This window comes from Coffea arabica, chromosome 6e, assembly GCF_036785885.1.
Source record: "Coffea arabica cultivar ET-39 chromosome 6e, Coffea Arabica ET-39 HiFi, whole genome shotgun sequence".
NCBI lineage: Eukaryota > Viridiplantae > Streptophyta > Magnoliopsida > Gentianales > Rubiaceae > Coffea > Coffea arabica.
In genome coordinates this window covers 55,695,929-55,711,074 of record NC_092321.1, presented here as the reverse complement: position 1 = coordinate 55,711,074, position 15,146 = coordinate 55,695,929, and positions in this window count along the sequence as shown.

Sequence of the window (15,146 nt, the reverse complement as noted above, 5' to 3'; positions counted from 1 at the left end):
TCCCGAACGATTAATCGTACAAACCTTCTATAATGGTTTATTCTTTTCTACTAAAACGACTATTAATGCAGCCGCAAGTGGAGTTTTGATGGCAAAATTACCCCAAGAGACTCAAGATTTGATAGAAGAAATGGCAGCAAACAATTATCATTGGGCTAATGAAAGAGGCAATCCAAGGAGGCAAGCAGGTATAATCGAAATGGATACCATCAATATGCTTAGTGCCCAAATGAGTAATATGATGAAAGTATTAAGTAGACAAGTCGGATGTGGTTCAAGTTCATCTAATGTACATGTAGTTTGTTGTTCCATATGCGGAGGTGATCATGATATTAACGAGTGTCTTGATCTTGAGCAGGCTCAATTTGTTAATAATTACAATAGAAATGTTTAAAATAACCCATACTCGAATACATACAATTGGGGTGGGAGAAATCATCCAAATTTTGGGTAGAAAGATCAAAGCAATCCTCAAAAGCCAGATAATCCACCGGAAATCCAACCAAGTCAACCACAAATGGATACTAAACCAGGTTGGGAGATAGTGGTGGAAAAGTCAACCAAGGGCACTTTAGAAAGGTTCAAACGACTAGAGGGGCGGTTGGACCAATTGACAGGGATGTATAGAAACATAGAGATCCAAATTGGTCAAATTGCCAATTCTATTAACAATCGAAATCAAGGAGAATTTCCTAGTAAAATGGAGGTGAATCCGAGGGAACATGTCAAGGCCATTACTCTTTGTAGTGGTAAACGACTAAAGGATCCTCTGGTGGTAGAAAATGGGAGGAACAATGAGAATGAGAAGCAAGGAGATGAGTAAGTGGAGCAAGAGGAAAGTGTGGGGGAATGTAGTAGGAAAAATTCGAAAGAAGATCAATCTTCATTCTCCACTACCATTTCGATACCTCTTTCAGTTCCATTTCGTCAATGATTCAAGCCAAATGTGTTTAACAAAGATTTTGAAAAGTTTGTCAAATTTTTTAAATAATTGCATATTAATATTCCTTTCGCTGATACTATTTTGCATATTTCTGCATATGCAAAATTCCTCAAGGCGATCATGATGCGAAAGAGGAAATTGGAGGATCGTGAAATGATAGCATTAACGGAGGAATGCAGTGCCATTATACAAAACAAACTGCCGCTGAAATTAAAAGATTCGGTGAGTTTTTCTATACCATACACCATCGGTAATATTGAATTTTTCAAGACATTATGTGATCTTGATGCTAGTGTATCATTAATTCTTTTAATGATGGCTAGACAATTAGCTTTGCATGAAATTAAACGCATTAATATTACTTTGCAGTTAGCTGATCGAGCTATTAGATATCTATTAGGACTTTTGAAAAATGTGTTGATTAAAGTTCAAAAATTCATCATTCTTGTGGATTTTGTGGTATTAGATATGGAGGAAGATATGTCTATACCAATTACTCTTGGTAGACCATTTTTAGCAACTACGGGCACTGTGATTGATATAAAAAATGGCAAACTCAAATTTCAAGTAGGTGAAGAAGTGATAGTATTTAGCTTGCATGAAATGAAAAAATACCCTTCTTTTTACTGATCATGCTTGCTCCATTAGTACTACTGAAATGCTAACCCAAGAATTGAGTCGAGTCAATCTTGACTTCAATCCTCTTGAGATTTGTTTAATGAGTGTAGGGATACAAGAGGAAAATGATGAAGAAATTGAAACATTGGCCAAGTATTTGGGTTTTCAGGCACCTTATAAAAGAGGTAATGTTTATGAAAATCTTGATTAGGGAAAAGGACTTCCACCACCTTCGAAGATTGAACTACCAAAATTAGAGCTCAATCCGCTTCCCAACCATCTAAGGTATGAATTCCTTGGAGAGAATAGCACTCTACCGGTAATTGTAAGTGCTCATTTAGACGAGGAATAATCTACGAACCTGCTTAGAGTTCTAAGAAAGCACCAGAGGCCGATTGGGGTGGACAATCTCGGATATCAAAGGTATAAGTCCTTTCATATCTATGCATCACATTTTATTACAGGACAATTGCAAACCAGTGGTGGAAATGCAAAGGAGACTCAATCCAAATATGAAAGAGGTGGTAAGAAATAAAATTCTAAAGTGGCTTGATACAGGTATAATCTTTTCCATCTCTGATAGTATTTGGATTAACCTAATTAATGTTGTCCCTAAGAAGGGTGGAATCACAATAATAATGGATAAGAATGATGAAATGATTCCATCACGACTTGTGGTTGGGTGTAGAGTATGTGCATTGATTACAAGAAATTGAATGCAGTCACTAGAATGGATCACTTTTCTTTATCCTTTCTTGATCAATTATTAGATCGTATAGCTGGTTATGAATTTTATTATTTTCTTGATGGATTTTTAGGTTATAACCAAATAGCTATAACTCCTGAAGATCAAGAAAAAATCATATTTACTTGCCCCTATGGCACCTTTGCCTTGAAAAGGATGCCATTTAACCTATGCAATGCTCCTACTACATTTCGATTATATTGAAAAAATTGTGGATATTTTTATGGATGATTTTTTAGTCTTTGGTTCATCTTTTGACCATTGTCTTCATAATTTAGATTTACCTTTGTAAAGATACAAGGAGACAAATCTTGTGCTAAATTGGAAGAAATGCCATTTTATGATTCGTGAAAGAATTTTTTTAGGGCACAAGATTTTCTCTAAAGGAATTGAGGTAGACAAGGCAAAAATAGAAAGTATTGAGCGAATGCCTGCTCCAAACAATGTTAAGGGGATAAGAAACTTTCTTGGACACGTAGGCTTTTATAGATGTTTTATTAAAAATTTTTCTAAGATAGCAAAACCATTGTGTGATTTACTATGTAAAGATATACCTTTTCATTTTAATGATCAGTGTTTAATTGCATTGGATAGGTTGAAGAAGGAATTGACTTCCGCACCCATTATAACTTCACTGAATTGGTTGCTATCCTTTGAATTGATGTGTGGTGCAAGTGACTACGCGGTTGGAGCAGTTTATAGGAAGGATAACTTTCCTTTACCCTTTCTTGATCAATTATTAGAATGTATAGTTGGTTATGAATTTTATTGTTTTCTTGATGAATTTTCAAGTTATAACCAAATAGTTATAGCTCCGGAAGATCAAGAAAAGATCACATTTACTTGTCCCTATGGCAACTTTGCCTTTAGAAGGATACTATTTGACCTATGCAACGCACATGCTACATTTCAACGTTGCATGATGGCTATATTTTCTAATTATATTGAGAAAATTATGGAGATTTTTATGAATGATTTTTCAGTTTTTGGTTCATCTTTTGACCATTTTCTTCATAATTTAGACTTAATTTTGTAGAGATGCAAGGAGACAAATCTTGTGCTAAATTGGAAGAAATGTCATTTTATGGTTCGTGAAGGAATTGTCTTAGGGCACAAGATTTCTTCTAAGGGCAAAAAACCGCGGTGGTCCTCAAACTTTCTACTTTGCGCACTTTTAGTCCTCCAACTAATAAGTACGTAAATATAGTCCTCTAATTAATAAAAATGTGTAGTTATAGTCCTTCCGTCCATTTTGACTGTTAAGACAGACGGGAAACACATCACACATTGCTCACATGACATTTATTTTTGGGATAATTACAAAAAACTGCCTAGAGGTTTCTAAAAATTTCACTCAGCTCCCCTGATGTTTGGAAAATTACACCTACTTCTCTTGATTTGATAGTTTTAGTAACAAAATCTTAAAATAATATTGATTTGGTCAAATATTTAAATGAATTTCCAAAAATACCCTTGTGCAATGAGTTTTAATTTACTTCCCTATACAATTATAAGATTATCTAGTATAATTATAATCAAAATGTGCCCAATTTTTCATATTCGTACCTACTATTGATAAACGGCAATAATAATAATTTATCATTATGATAGGATACTTTTGATGGTGCTTTATTATGTATTTAAATTTATAAGATAGAAAAGAAAATGTTGAAACAATTCATTTAGTGTTTATGAATTTTTTGAATAGTTGGATTATCATAATTTAATAGTGATTTTGGACCATTTTCTTTTGATTTATTGTTAATTTTAATACCAAAAAATAGAAAATAAAGATCAGCAAAAACATTGGATTGCATATAAAGTTAACTCATCAAAAAATCACTAATTGGACATTTGATTGCAATAGAAACTAGAGATAATAGTGATAGTTTTACAGTTTTATTGGCAAAAAATTAAAAAAAAGGAATAAGAAGGAAAAATAATAAAAAATAATTTTAAAAGTTATTCTAAATATAAACATACCAAACAAGGAAATTTCATTAAATATTCAAGGGTAGTATTGTCATTTTAAATGATAAGGAAGGCATATGTAATTTTTAAAACATCAAGGGAGCTAAATGAAATTGTTAAAAACCGCAAGGGAGGTTTCTGAAATTATCCCTTTATTTTTTGTATCATTTTTGTATCTTCCGTCCATCTTAACAGTCAAATTAGACGGAAGGACTATGACTACACATTTTTATTAATAGAAGGACTACATTTACGCACTTATTAGTTGGAGGACTAAAAGTATGCAAAGTTGTAAGTTTGAGGACCACCGCGGTTTTTTGCCCTTCTTCTAAAGGAATTGATGTGGACAAAACAAAAATAGAAATTATTGAGTGAATGCTACCTCCAAATAATGTCAAGGGGATAAGAAACTTCCTTAGACACGTAGGCTTTTATAGATATTTTATTAAAAAATTTTCTAAGATAGCAAAGCCATTGTGTGATTTACTATGTAAAAATACCCCTTTTCATGATGAGTGTTTAATTCAATTTTAAAAGTTGAAGAAGGAATTGATTTCCGCACCCATTATAACTTCATCGGATTGATCGCTATCCTTTGAATTGATATGGGATGCAAGTGACTACTTGGTTAGAGCAATTTTGGGACAAAAGAAAGAAGGAATTATGCATGTTATCTATTATGGTAACAAATTACTAAACGTGGCGCAAATCAATTATGCAACTACAGAAAATGAATTATTGGTGGTGATATTTATGCAACTACTAGATAGGATCTAAATTATCATCTATGGGGACTATTCAGCTCTTAAATATTTACTGCATAAGAAAGATGCAAAATCTCGTCTAATCCGATGGATTCTTTTATTGTAGGAATTTGATGTTGAAATTAAGGATAAACAAGGATCGGAGAACCTTGTAGCAGATTACCTTTCGACGTTAGAGTATATCCCAACAAATGACCAATTTCCAATTAAAGAAAATTTTTCTCATTTTTTGAATGAATTTGACTTAACAATTATCAATTCTCCATGGTATGCGAATTTTGCTAATTATTTGATAAGTGGAGTACTTCCGAAGGATTTTAACTCTCACCAAAAGAAGAAATTCCTACATGATGTTACAAGTTATTTTTAGGAGGAACCATTACTCTATAATATTGTACCGATGGTATGGTTCGTAGATGTATTCTTGAAGAGGAGGTACGTGATATTCTACAACATTATCATAATTTAGAAATGGGTGGTTATTTTGGTACTTCTAAAACCGTAATTAAGGTGTGGTAATTGATATTTTATTGGTCTACCATGTACCGAGATGTTAGGGAGTATGTTAAAACCTATGGTACTTGTCATAAAATTGAAATATCTTCTAGAAAAAGTGAAATGCCCTTAACTACTTTCTTATAAGTAGAGTTATTTGATGTGTGGGGTATGGATATTGTGAGATCATTTTCTAGTTCTTTTAATAATAAGTGCATTTTAGTAGTCATAGACTATATTTCTAAATAGGTGGAGGCAATTGTTTCACCTACTAATGACACTAAGGTGGTATTTCGATTTCTTAAAAAAAAAACATTTTTAGTAGATTTGGTATCCCTAGAGCCATAGTAAGTGATGAAAGAAAGCATTTTATAATAAACAACTTGATTCTTTGTTACTTAAATATAGTTGTAGGTACAAGATATCACTTCCATACCATCCACAATCAAACGGACAAGCGGAATTAGCCAATCAAGAGATCAAACTCATCTTGGAGAAAATGGTGAACAATTTAAGAAAAATTTGGGCAAGAAAAATCGATGACGCACTGTGGACTTATCGGATGGCATTTAAAACACCTTTGGGGATGTCACCGTGTCGATTGGTATATGGAAAAACTTGTCATTCACTTGTAGAAATTGAACATAAGACATATTGGGCTATTAAAGCAATTAATATAGATTTTAATCTTGTAGGTGGAAGAAGATTACTTGAATTGAGCGAATTCGAGAAACACCGGTTACATGCTTATGAGAATGTCAAAATTTATAAAGATAAAGTTAAATATTAGCATGATAAGCATCCTATATCTAAACAATTTGAGGTGGACAAAAAGTTCTCTTATACAATTCACACCTTAGATTATTTCCCGAAAAATTCAAATCAAGATGGTCGGGACCATTTGAAGTCATTCAAGTCTTTCCTTATGGGGCCGTGTAAGAAATGATCGGTTCAAAATCAACGGACAAAGATTAAAATCCTTCTTGGCGGGTGAAATAGTGTCCTTTGGGTAACTCTTCTTCAACTTAATGAGCCAAATCTTTTGAGTCGAGTCAACGACTCTAAACAAAAACGCTAGTTGGGAGGCAATCGAATGTTTTTATTATATATGTTAACTCGGTGTGATTTCGTGTTTAACGCATATATTTAAATTAGTTTGTTGTTTTTGTATTGTAGGTTCGGCAAATGGAAGCAAAGAGGATCATTTGAGGCAACAAAAATGAAGTTTGGTCAAGAAACTCAACCCCTCGACTTGCGTTAAAGGTGTTATTGATCAGTTAAAAAGGGGTAAAATAGATATTTTGATCATTTTACATGTGCGTGCAATGATAATTTTGGCAAAAAAAATGATCTAAGATATATTTTGAGTACTTGAGGGTAAAAGTCACATTTTTGGTAAAGTATGAATTTCTGCACAAAAATTGCAGAAATTCACAACACTTAGTTGAATACGCGACCCCAAGCCACATATTTCAAATCGCGTTTTCCATTCTATATTGACAAAACAGAATACACGACTATTAGTGAAGTCGCGTATTCATTGGTCGCATATTCAGTTCTGCACTAACAAAGCAGAAAATGCGACATACTAAAACGCGACTTCAAGTTGCTTTTTGAGGTTGCGTATTGCCTCTTAATGTTAAAAATCAGAAACGTGAAGAAGCTTTCTTTCACTTTTTTCTTCATATTCCTCGCGTTTTCTCTCCACCAGAACACACACAATTCACACACTTTCATTTTGACTCCATAGTTTTGCTAGAAATCATTAACCCAACACCTTTTAATCATCATATAGCTTTTCTAATCGATTGAAATCCAAGAAAAACAACTAAAAAATTAGTTTTTAATTAATTTGGGGTTAGGGTTCTTGGTTTTCAATTTCTTCAATTGAAGGTCAATTGGGGTGTTTCTCATAAGGCTTTTTGCATATTATTCATCACCAAACATCCTTCTACGTGATTGAGATAAATTTCTTCATTAATTCTTTGAATTTTAGAAGTTGGTATTTTTTAATTTTCTAGCATCTTCTAATTTTGAAATTTTGATGAATATTATGGATGTTTATGATTTCTAATATGTTTATTGATGTTATTCAAGCATGATTACATGTTCTACTATAGCAACTGGATGTCTATATTGTTGTTAAATTTTTGAGTTGCTATATTTGGATAAAATTGAAAAAGTTTCTTGGATTGTTATTGAACCCTTGTTTATGGATGATTATGATTAAAAATGGTTGGTTGATGGTGTTTTAGCATTTACATTATTGATTAGGAGTAATTTTGATGGATTTTATGATTTTTCAGGATAATTTTTTCCTAATTCATGTTTATGGCTACATATTAGCTATTATTGTCGATTAGTATTTGCTATAAGCATGATTATTGCTAAAAGTCACTAAATTGATCTTATTTGTTACTGATGACAAGAATTTGGTGATTTTGGTAATTTTTCAGCAAGTTTTCATGTCATGTCTATATGTCATATTATTATACATTTTTGAAAATTTGCATCGATTATTTATGATGTTAAGATGTGTTGGTATGGTTGATTTAGTCAATTTTAATCCCCATATTTGAAATGAAATTCTATTGAATTGCCTACGATTACTATAATTGGAAAATTTCTTCTTAGGTATTCTGTTAGAATTGTTTCTCCTATGATATGCGATGTGTGTACCTTTATGCTTTAATATAAGAGTTAATTTTTTTTTTAGGTACCATGGTGGGAGGAAATCGACCAGTTGTTTATGAACCCTCTTCTTCTAGTAGTGAGGAGACCGAAGAGATGGAAGTTAGCAAAGAAGTTGAGGAAAGTGAAGACAAGGAGCAATCTCTGTCGCCTCAACTGGTGCCACGACATCAATCGGGAAGAACATTGCAATAAGCTGAGCCGATGGTTTATGATAGCACCAAATTTTCAATGCTGCAGAATCAAGAGTGGTATGATGCACATGTTAACTTGGAATTCTTGTTTGAAAAGCATGTGAGGTCAGATATTGAAGCAGTGTATCGTATTTTTGAGGCTTTTAACCAATTTGATTGGGCGTCGATTCTGAACCTGTCAACATCCTATTACCCTGATCTAGTGCGCGATTTCTATGCCAACATCATCAACAGGGCACATCACAATGGTGAGGTGGTAGAGTCGTGGGTGCGTGGGAAGTGCATTTATTTAATACGGGAGCGTTTGGCAGTTATTTTGGGTTGTAGCAACTAGAGTCGGGCGGTTCATCTGAATAAGAGATTTGTCGCACCCAATAAGTGGTAGGATCTATCGCACGCCATGAATAGGTTTGGTTTTAAGTACCAACATTTTCGGTCTTCACAGAAGGAAACAATGGTGGCAAGTGTCTTTGACTCTCGCCATCGTCTTATTATTTATATGATGGCGCATAATGTAATTCCGAAGAAGATGGGTTACAACGAGGTTCAGAAGAGCAACATCTACTTCCTTCATTATATGTTCCACGACCAGGAATCCTTCTATGCCCGTATTCTTCTACCGAACATCATCGTCAATTTAAAACACTCCACAGAGAGAAGACGCACAATGTTGTTCAAATTAGCATTTCCTCGCCTACTTTCCTTGATGTTTGAGAGGATGAAAGTTAATTTGGCTGGAGCTACTCAGGAAGTTGTTCGCCCTAGTACTGATTTATCTGTAACTTGACTATGAAGCATGGGCATAGATGTGGCAGTCGTCCCTCAACTGGTTTGGGAATGACGAGACAAGGTGCGACATGGTCGAGATGAGGTTGGCCCCTCCACTGTTGCACCACCACCTCTTCCTCCTGTGCATCCACCTCAATCCAACTGGCAGAGGCTTTTTAGTCGTTTGGATGACATTGAACATCAGTTAATCAAAATGGATACTCACCTACACTACATTGAAGATCATTTCAGAAAGAGCTAGTCCACCTCCCATGCGTGATAAAGAGAGCGACGACTAAGGTTCAGCCAGATTTAGCATGATCTTTATCTTTGTCTCCATCTTGTTTTATCTTCGTGGTTGTATTTTGTTTTAACTCCTCTTTAAGGGATGTTTAACTCGCACGTCTTATTTTACAATTCGGAACTTGTGGTAGTTGTTAGTAGATAGTTTATTGTAGATGGTTGATCAGTTGATGACTCGTGATTCAAGGTTGAACTAGACCGCAACCATTAAAATAGGGAGTAACTTGTTCTTCTTTTGCATCTTTTCTTCTCCTACACATTGAGGACAATGTGTATGCTAAGTGTGGGGGGAGAATTGTCTTAACATGTTTTTTTTTGTGTTTAAATGTTTGAACATGTTATTGGATAATTGCCATGTGTCTTGAATGTTGTCAATCTTAGGTTTGCTGACAGGGAGTTTCGTCCGTGTGTAAGGGAAAACTCTACCAAAATTTTTTCAAAATCTTGTCCAAAATTATAAATTTGCCATAAAATGTTTCAAATTGTTTCGATTTTATCAAAGGGTAACAAGTTGCACACCATTAGTAATTCAAATTCCTTCTACTTTTGAGATAAATATATGTGACTTGGAAACTTCTTTTCTTAATTTACTTGAAAATGACTATTATGTGATTATAATTTGTGTATTTATAGGAAAGTATATCGTGTAAAGTGGAGATAATTATGCCTAAATTTTGTATGATTGATGAAATTTCTTCTCTTTACTTGATTTTACATAGTTAAGTGATAAATATAGTCAATAATTGCAATACTCTTTTCATGATTATTCTTTTGAGGGACTAATTATTATCTTTTCTTCAAAAAAAAGGGAAAAAAGGAAAAAATGAAAAATGAAGAAGAAAACAAAAAGAGAATAAGAGTTGTTCTACTCTAATGGTTCTTATACTTAGTAACGGGGAGTTTCATCTACAAATATCGATTTTTACATAAAACAGTATTTGAATTAAGAGTAGGCAAGGCAACTTGAGGATGTGTAATGTTGAGTAATCAGCGATTTTCATCTAAAAATATCGATTTTCGCATCAAAAGGCACTTTTACAACTTAGTAATCACTACAAGAAAATTGGTCATCAGTGACAACTTTTCTCTGTGACGAAAAAAAGTTGTCACAAAAGTGGATCCTTTATTAACGACTTTCTAACTCGTCACAAACCTCTAATGGGAGCCAACTCATTTGTGACGACTTTTCTAAATTCCCGCCAAGATTTAGCAAGAGCGCGGGAGTGTTTAGAACACACAATAGTGACGACATTAAGAACATCATCACTATTGCTTGGCCTATTTACGAACGACTTTTTGTTGTCGTCACTGATCACTAAAAAAAAAAGTTATTAGTGACAACATTTTGTAATGATGACAATAAGTCGTCACAAAAGGAGCTTCTTTAGTCGCGACACCTTAAGTTGTCACAATTGCATCAAAGCAACTAAATGTTTAGTGACGACCCGTTATTTTCGTCACAAACTACACTGCAAGAAATATGGTCATTAGTGACAGCATTTTTTAGTGACGACAAAAGTCGTCACAAAACGTGGTTGTTTAGTGACGACAAGGAAAGTTGTCATAATTGCTCAAAGCAACTAAGTTTTCAGTGACGACCTTGAAAAAGTTGTCACTAAAATGATCTATATAGTGACAACTTCTAATATCGTCACTGTCACTCTACCGATTCGGATTTAGTGACAAGAATTGATCGTCACTGTTTAAAGTACTTATTTCTAAGTCACTTTCATTAATTCTACTGTGCCACCCTAACTTTTGCGATTTAGCCCCAAATGTTGTAAAAAATTCCATTAATTTCATTATGATACCTTAACTTTTACAATTTAGCCCCATATGCAGTACACCGATTTCTTTAATTCTATTATTACTCCCTAAATTTTGTAATTTAGTGATAGGTTGCAATTTTATCATTTATTTTATTATTAATTTTCCCTATTACTTAACCCAATGTGAATTAATTATTAGATTCTACTCACTTTTAGTATTTTACATATATTTCAGGGAGTAGAACGAAAATACCATAATAAGTGCCGATTTGACAGTTATCAGGAAAGAGTTCAAGTAGCAGGCATCCAGGGCATTTTTGGAACAAGGAGATACAAGTCCTTTTTGGTAATTCGCAGAGCGCAGCATTAAAAGGAGGAACGAAGGGCTGAAGTGGGAGTCTTCTTCTTCCTCTCCGGAAGGGGGCCGCCGCGCAAGGAGAGCAGTTCTTGAGCATCAGATCTTCACTTTTCCCTGGGAGACAGTGGATGAGGCAGCCGGCTTCATGCTTAGTTTTTCGTCTTTGGCTTAGCACAAATTGTTGACTTTTCCTTGAAGTTTTACCTTTTGCTTTTGGGACTTACGAATGTCAGGAGCTTAGCCATTGCTGGCTTTGACTTTTCCTCTCTAAATGCTGGTTTCTTTTCCTTTGTGCGTGAGACGAAGTGAAACTATGAATTGCCTTTCATAGCTTTTCTATTTATTCACATTCGGACGAGTTGGATTCTCCAGAATTTCAACGGACAATGGCCGCTGTCCCCTTTTCAATTTCCCGTGGATTTAGTTCAGCAATTATGAACTAATTTTCCAATTCTAGTCAAGGAGCAACGAAGGCTCTGGATTGCCTGAAAATTGTGAGATCGATTTAATTTAATCTTTTTCCTTTATTTATTGGTATTCGCATATTCCCTGGTTACAGTGCTCATGATTGTTTAATTAATTGATTGTTTTGGATCCGGATAATTAGTTAATTCGATAATCTATTGTCAATTGGGACATTAAATCCGTAATTGTTTAATTGTCTCAAAATAGTGATAACTGGCATGATTGGATTCGTGTCAGGGGGGTACGCGGGCTAATCTAAAATAACCCTGGTAGTGTGTTATTTGGTTAGAATAGGGCTCCTCTAATACGTAAGGCAATTGGGAAATTAAATTCTATGGGCGTACCTAGGATTATTTCTCAATTAGAGCAGTGATTAACGGGCGTACCTTGATCACCGACACAGTAAGGAGGGGTTGACTGCCATCGCTTGTTTGGTAGTTATAACCTATTTATTGATGAATAGTTGGAATTGCCTTTGCTTCAATGATCAACTAGGTGAACCATTGCTGAAGTCATTCCTTGGCTAGATCCTCTGATTTTAGTAAATTGTTATTTAATTTCTAGTTGGCTATTTTATTTTTATTATTTTACTTTTAGTTGGATTGCTTAAATTGTTACCCCTGAGATAAAAACACCCACTTTGTCACTGTGAATTTAAAAAGAAACAATTACTCCCAGTCCCTGTGGATTCGACCCTGCTTACCACTATCTACAGAAATTATTTTTAGTTTGAGCAGGTTTTTATTATTGCACAGGCTGACGACCTGTCATTTAGCCCCATATGTAATTCACCAATTTCATTAATTCTACTATGGCACTCTAACTTTTGCAATTTAACCCCCATATGTAATACACCAATTTTATTATTTCTATTATGGCACCCTAGCTTTTACAATTTAGCCCCTATTTTTTATTAGGAAATTGCGAATGGTATCTTGATAAACTATGCATAAATATTTTATAATTTTCTCAAACTTAAGTAATAATTTGTTATAAACTCTAAAGATATATCTTTCATTACAATAGTTATAAGGCAGGCAGGTCTTTTTATCAATGGAATAAGAAATTTATGCCAGATTTATCCTTTGTACTACATGCCAAGTAGTATTAGCAAAGGAATAACAAAGTACTACAAAATAATTAACAAAATAGCCTTCAGGGGGTGTAATTTATGGGCAAATGAGCATTATCTATTCAAAGTACCAACTTTTTATGGGCATTTTACTCTCAAACATATAATTTATGATAAATTTATAAATGTTTGTAAGTAAAATTCAAAAAGTGTTACACCGATTTCTTACAAAACGAAAACTGGCATGTTATCTTTTCAACATAAATTAAATTTTTTAAAAAAAGAAATGGCCCATAAAGTACCAACTCTTTGTGGGTTTCCTCCATTACATGAACAAATATTCTGCTCTTTATGGGCATTTCACTCTGAATCATTTAATTTATGTTAAATACATAAATGTTTGTAAGTAAAATTCAAAAAGTGTTGCACTAATATTTTTATGAAAGGGAAACTGGTAGGTTTTGTATTTAACATAAATTAAATATGTGAAAGCAAAAAAAAAAAGAAATTACCCATAAATCTATGTCTTGCAAATGTATACTAGTAAAATATACAGTTTCAAACAAAATTAAACATTAAAATAAACTGTAATTTATACACATTAAAATATCTGCAATTTATACACATTTTGCAACTACTACTTTGTGTTTTCTCTGTAATGAATTTTTTAACTATTGAGAACTTAAGTTTTGTCTTGCAAATCTATACTAGTACAATAGTTTTAAACAAAATTAAACATTAAAATAAATGTTTGAAAAAGAACAAAAGTACATTTATCACTTGCGGTAATGTAACAAAATTTTCTCAACCATTATCAATATTTTCACAAAAGTATTAAAAACTAGCAATTGACAATATTAAAAACTAGCAATTTAATTAGTGACGACTTTTCTTGTCATTATAATCTTGAATAAATTAGTGATAACATTATGTCATCACTAAATTTTCTTTGATTTTGACTTAACAATAATGTCTTATTAATAGCATTTGATTATTTTTAATGAAAGTCTGTTATAACCATAGAATTTGACTTTCGTTATTTTCAATTAATGATGTACTTTAGTGCTGCAATTTTAAAAAATTGCAGGGCTAAAATATTTGCAAATTATAAAAATATATTTTCACTTATATGTAATTAACAAATTTTGCCACCTATATTGATGAAAATTTGTGTTTTTGTACTAAAAAATAAAGAATAATACTATAGCAATAAAATCTATGCTTCAAACCAAATTAAAAATAAAAAAAAGCATGATGATTGGTCTCAAATGTTGGGAAAATGATTATTTTTATTGAAACTATGTTATAACCATATAATTTAGTTTAATTATTTTCAATTACATGATGTTCTTTAGTGCTGCAATTATAAGAAATTAGTATAAAATATTAGCAAATTATAAAAGTACATTTTCAATTATATGAAATTAACAAATTTTGCCACCTATGTTGATGAAAATTTTTATTTTTTGCTAAAAAATAAATAATTATACTATAGCATTAAAATGTATGGTTCAAACCATATTACAAATCCAGAAAAAAACATGATTTTTGGTATCAAATGGAGGGAAAATGAGTGAAGTCAAAATTTTGATCAAATCATAGTGAAAGTGCCGCGCAACAAAAACAATATCCAAAGCAAAGCAAAGACCAAAGCAGCGGAACACATTCTGAAAACAAAAGCAACGGAACACTTGGTCTGAGTTAAAGCAACGGAACACTTGAGCAACACAAACTTTCATCGAGCTGAAACAAACAAGCTTCTGCACTGAGCACAAAACAGAGCTTCCGCACGGCACCTGATACTTTCACCCACACAACAAATCCGTTCTCTGGCTTCTCACTAGCATCACCATGGCTGTCCAGCATTAAAGGGCAAGGTTTTCTTTGGAAAGGTTCGTTTTTCTCTCTCCTATACATTTTCCCCAATTTTTCCAAATCCCTAATATTCTACAATATTTTTTGCAAATTTCTGCCCAAAATCTTTTAGCAG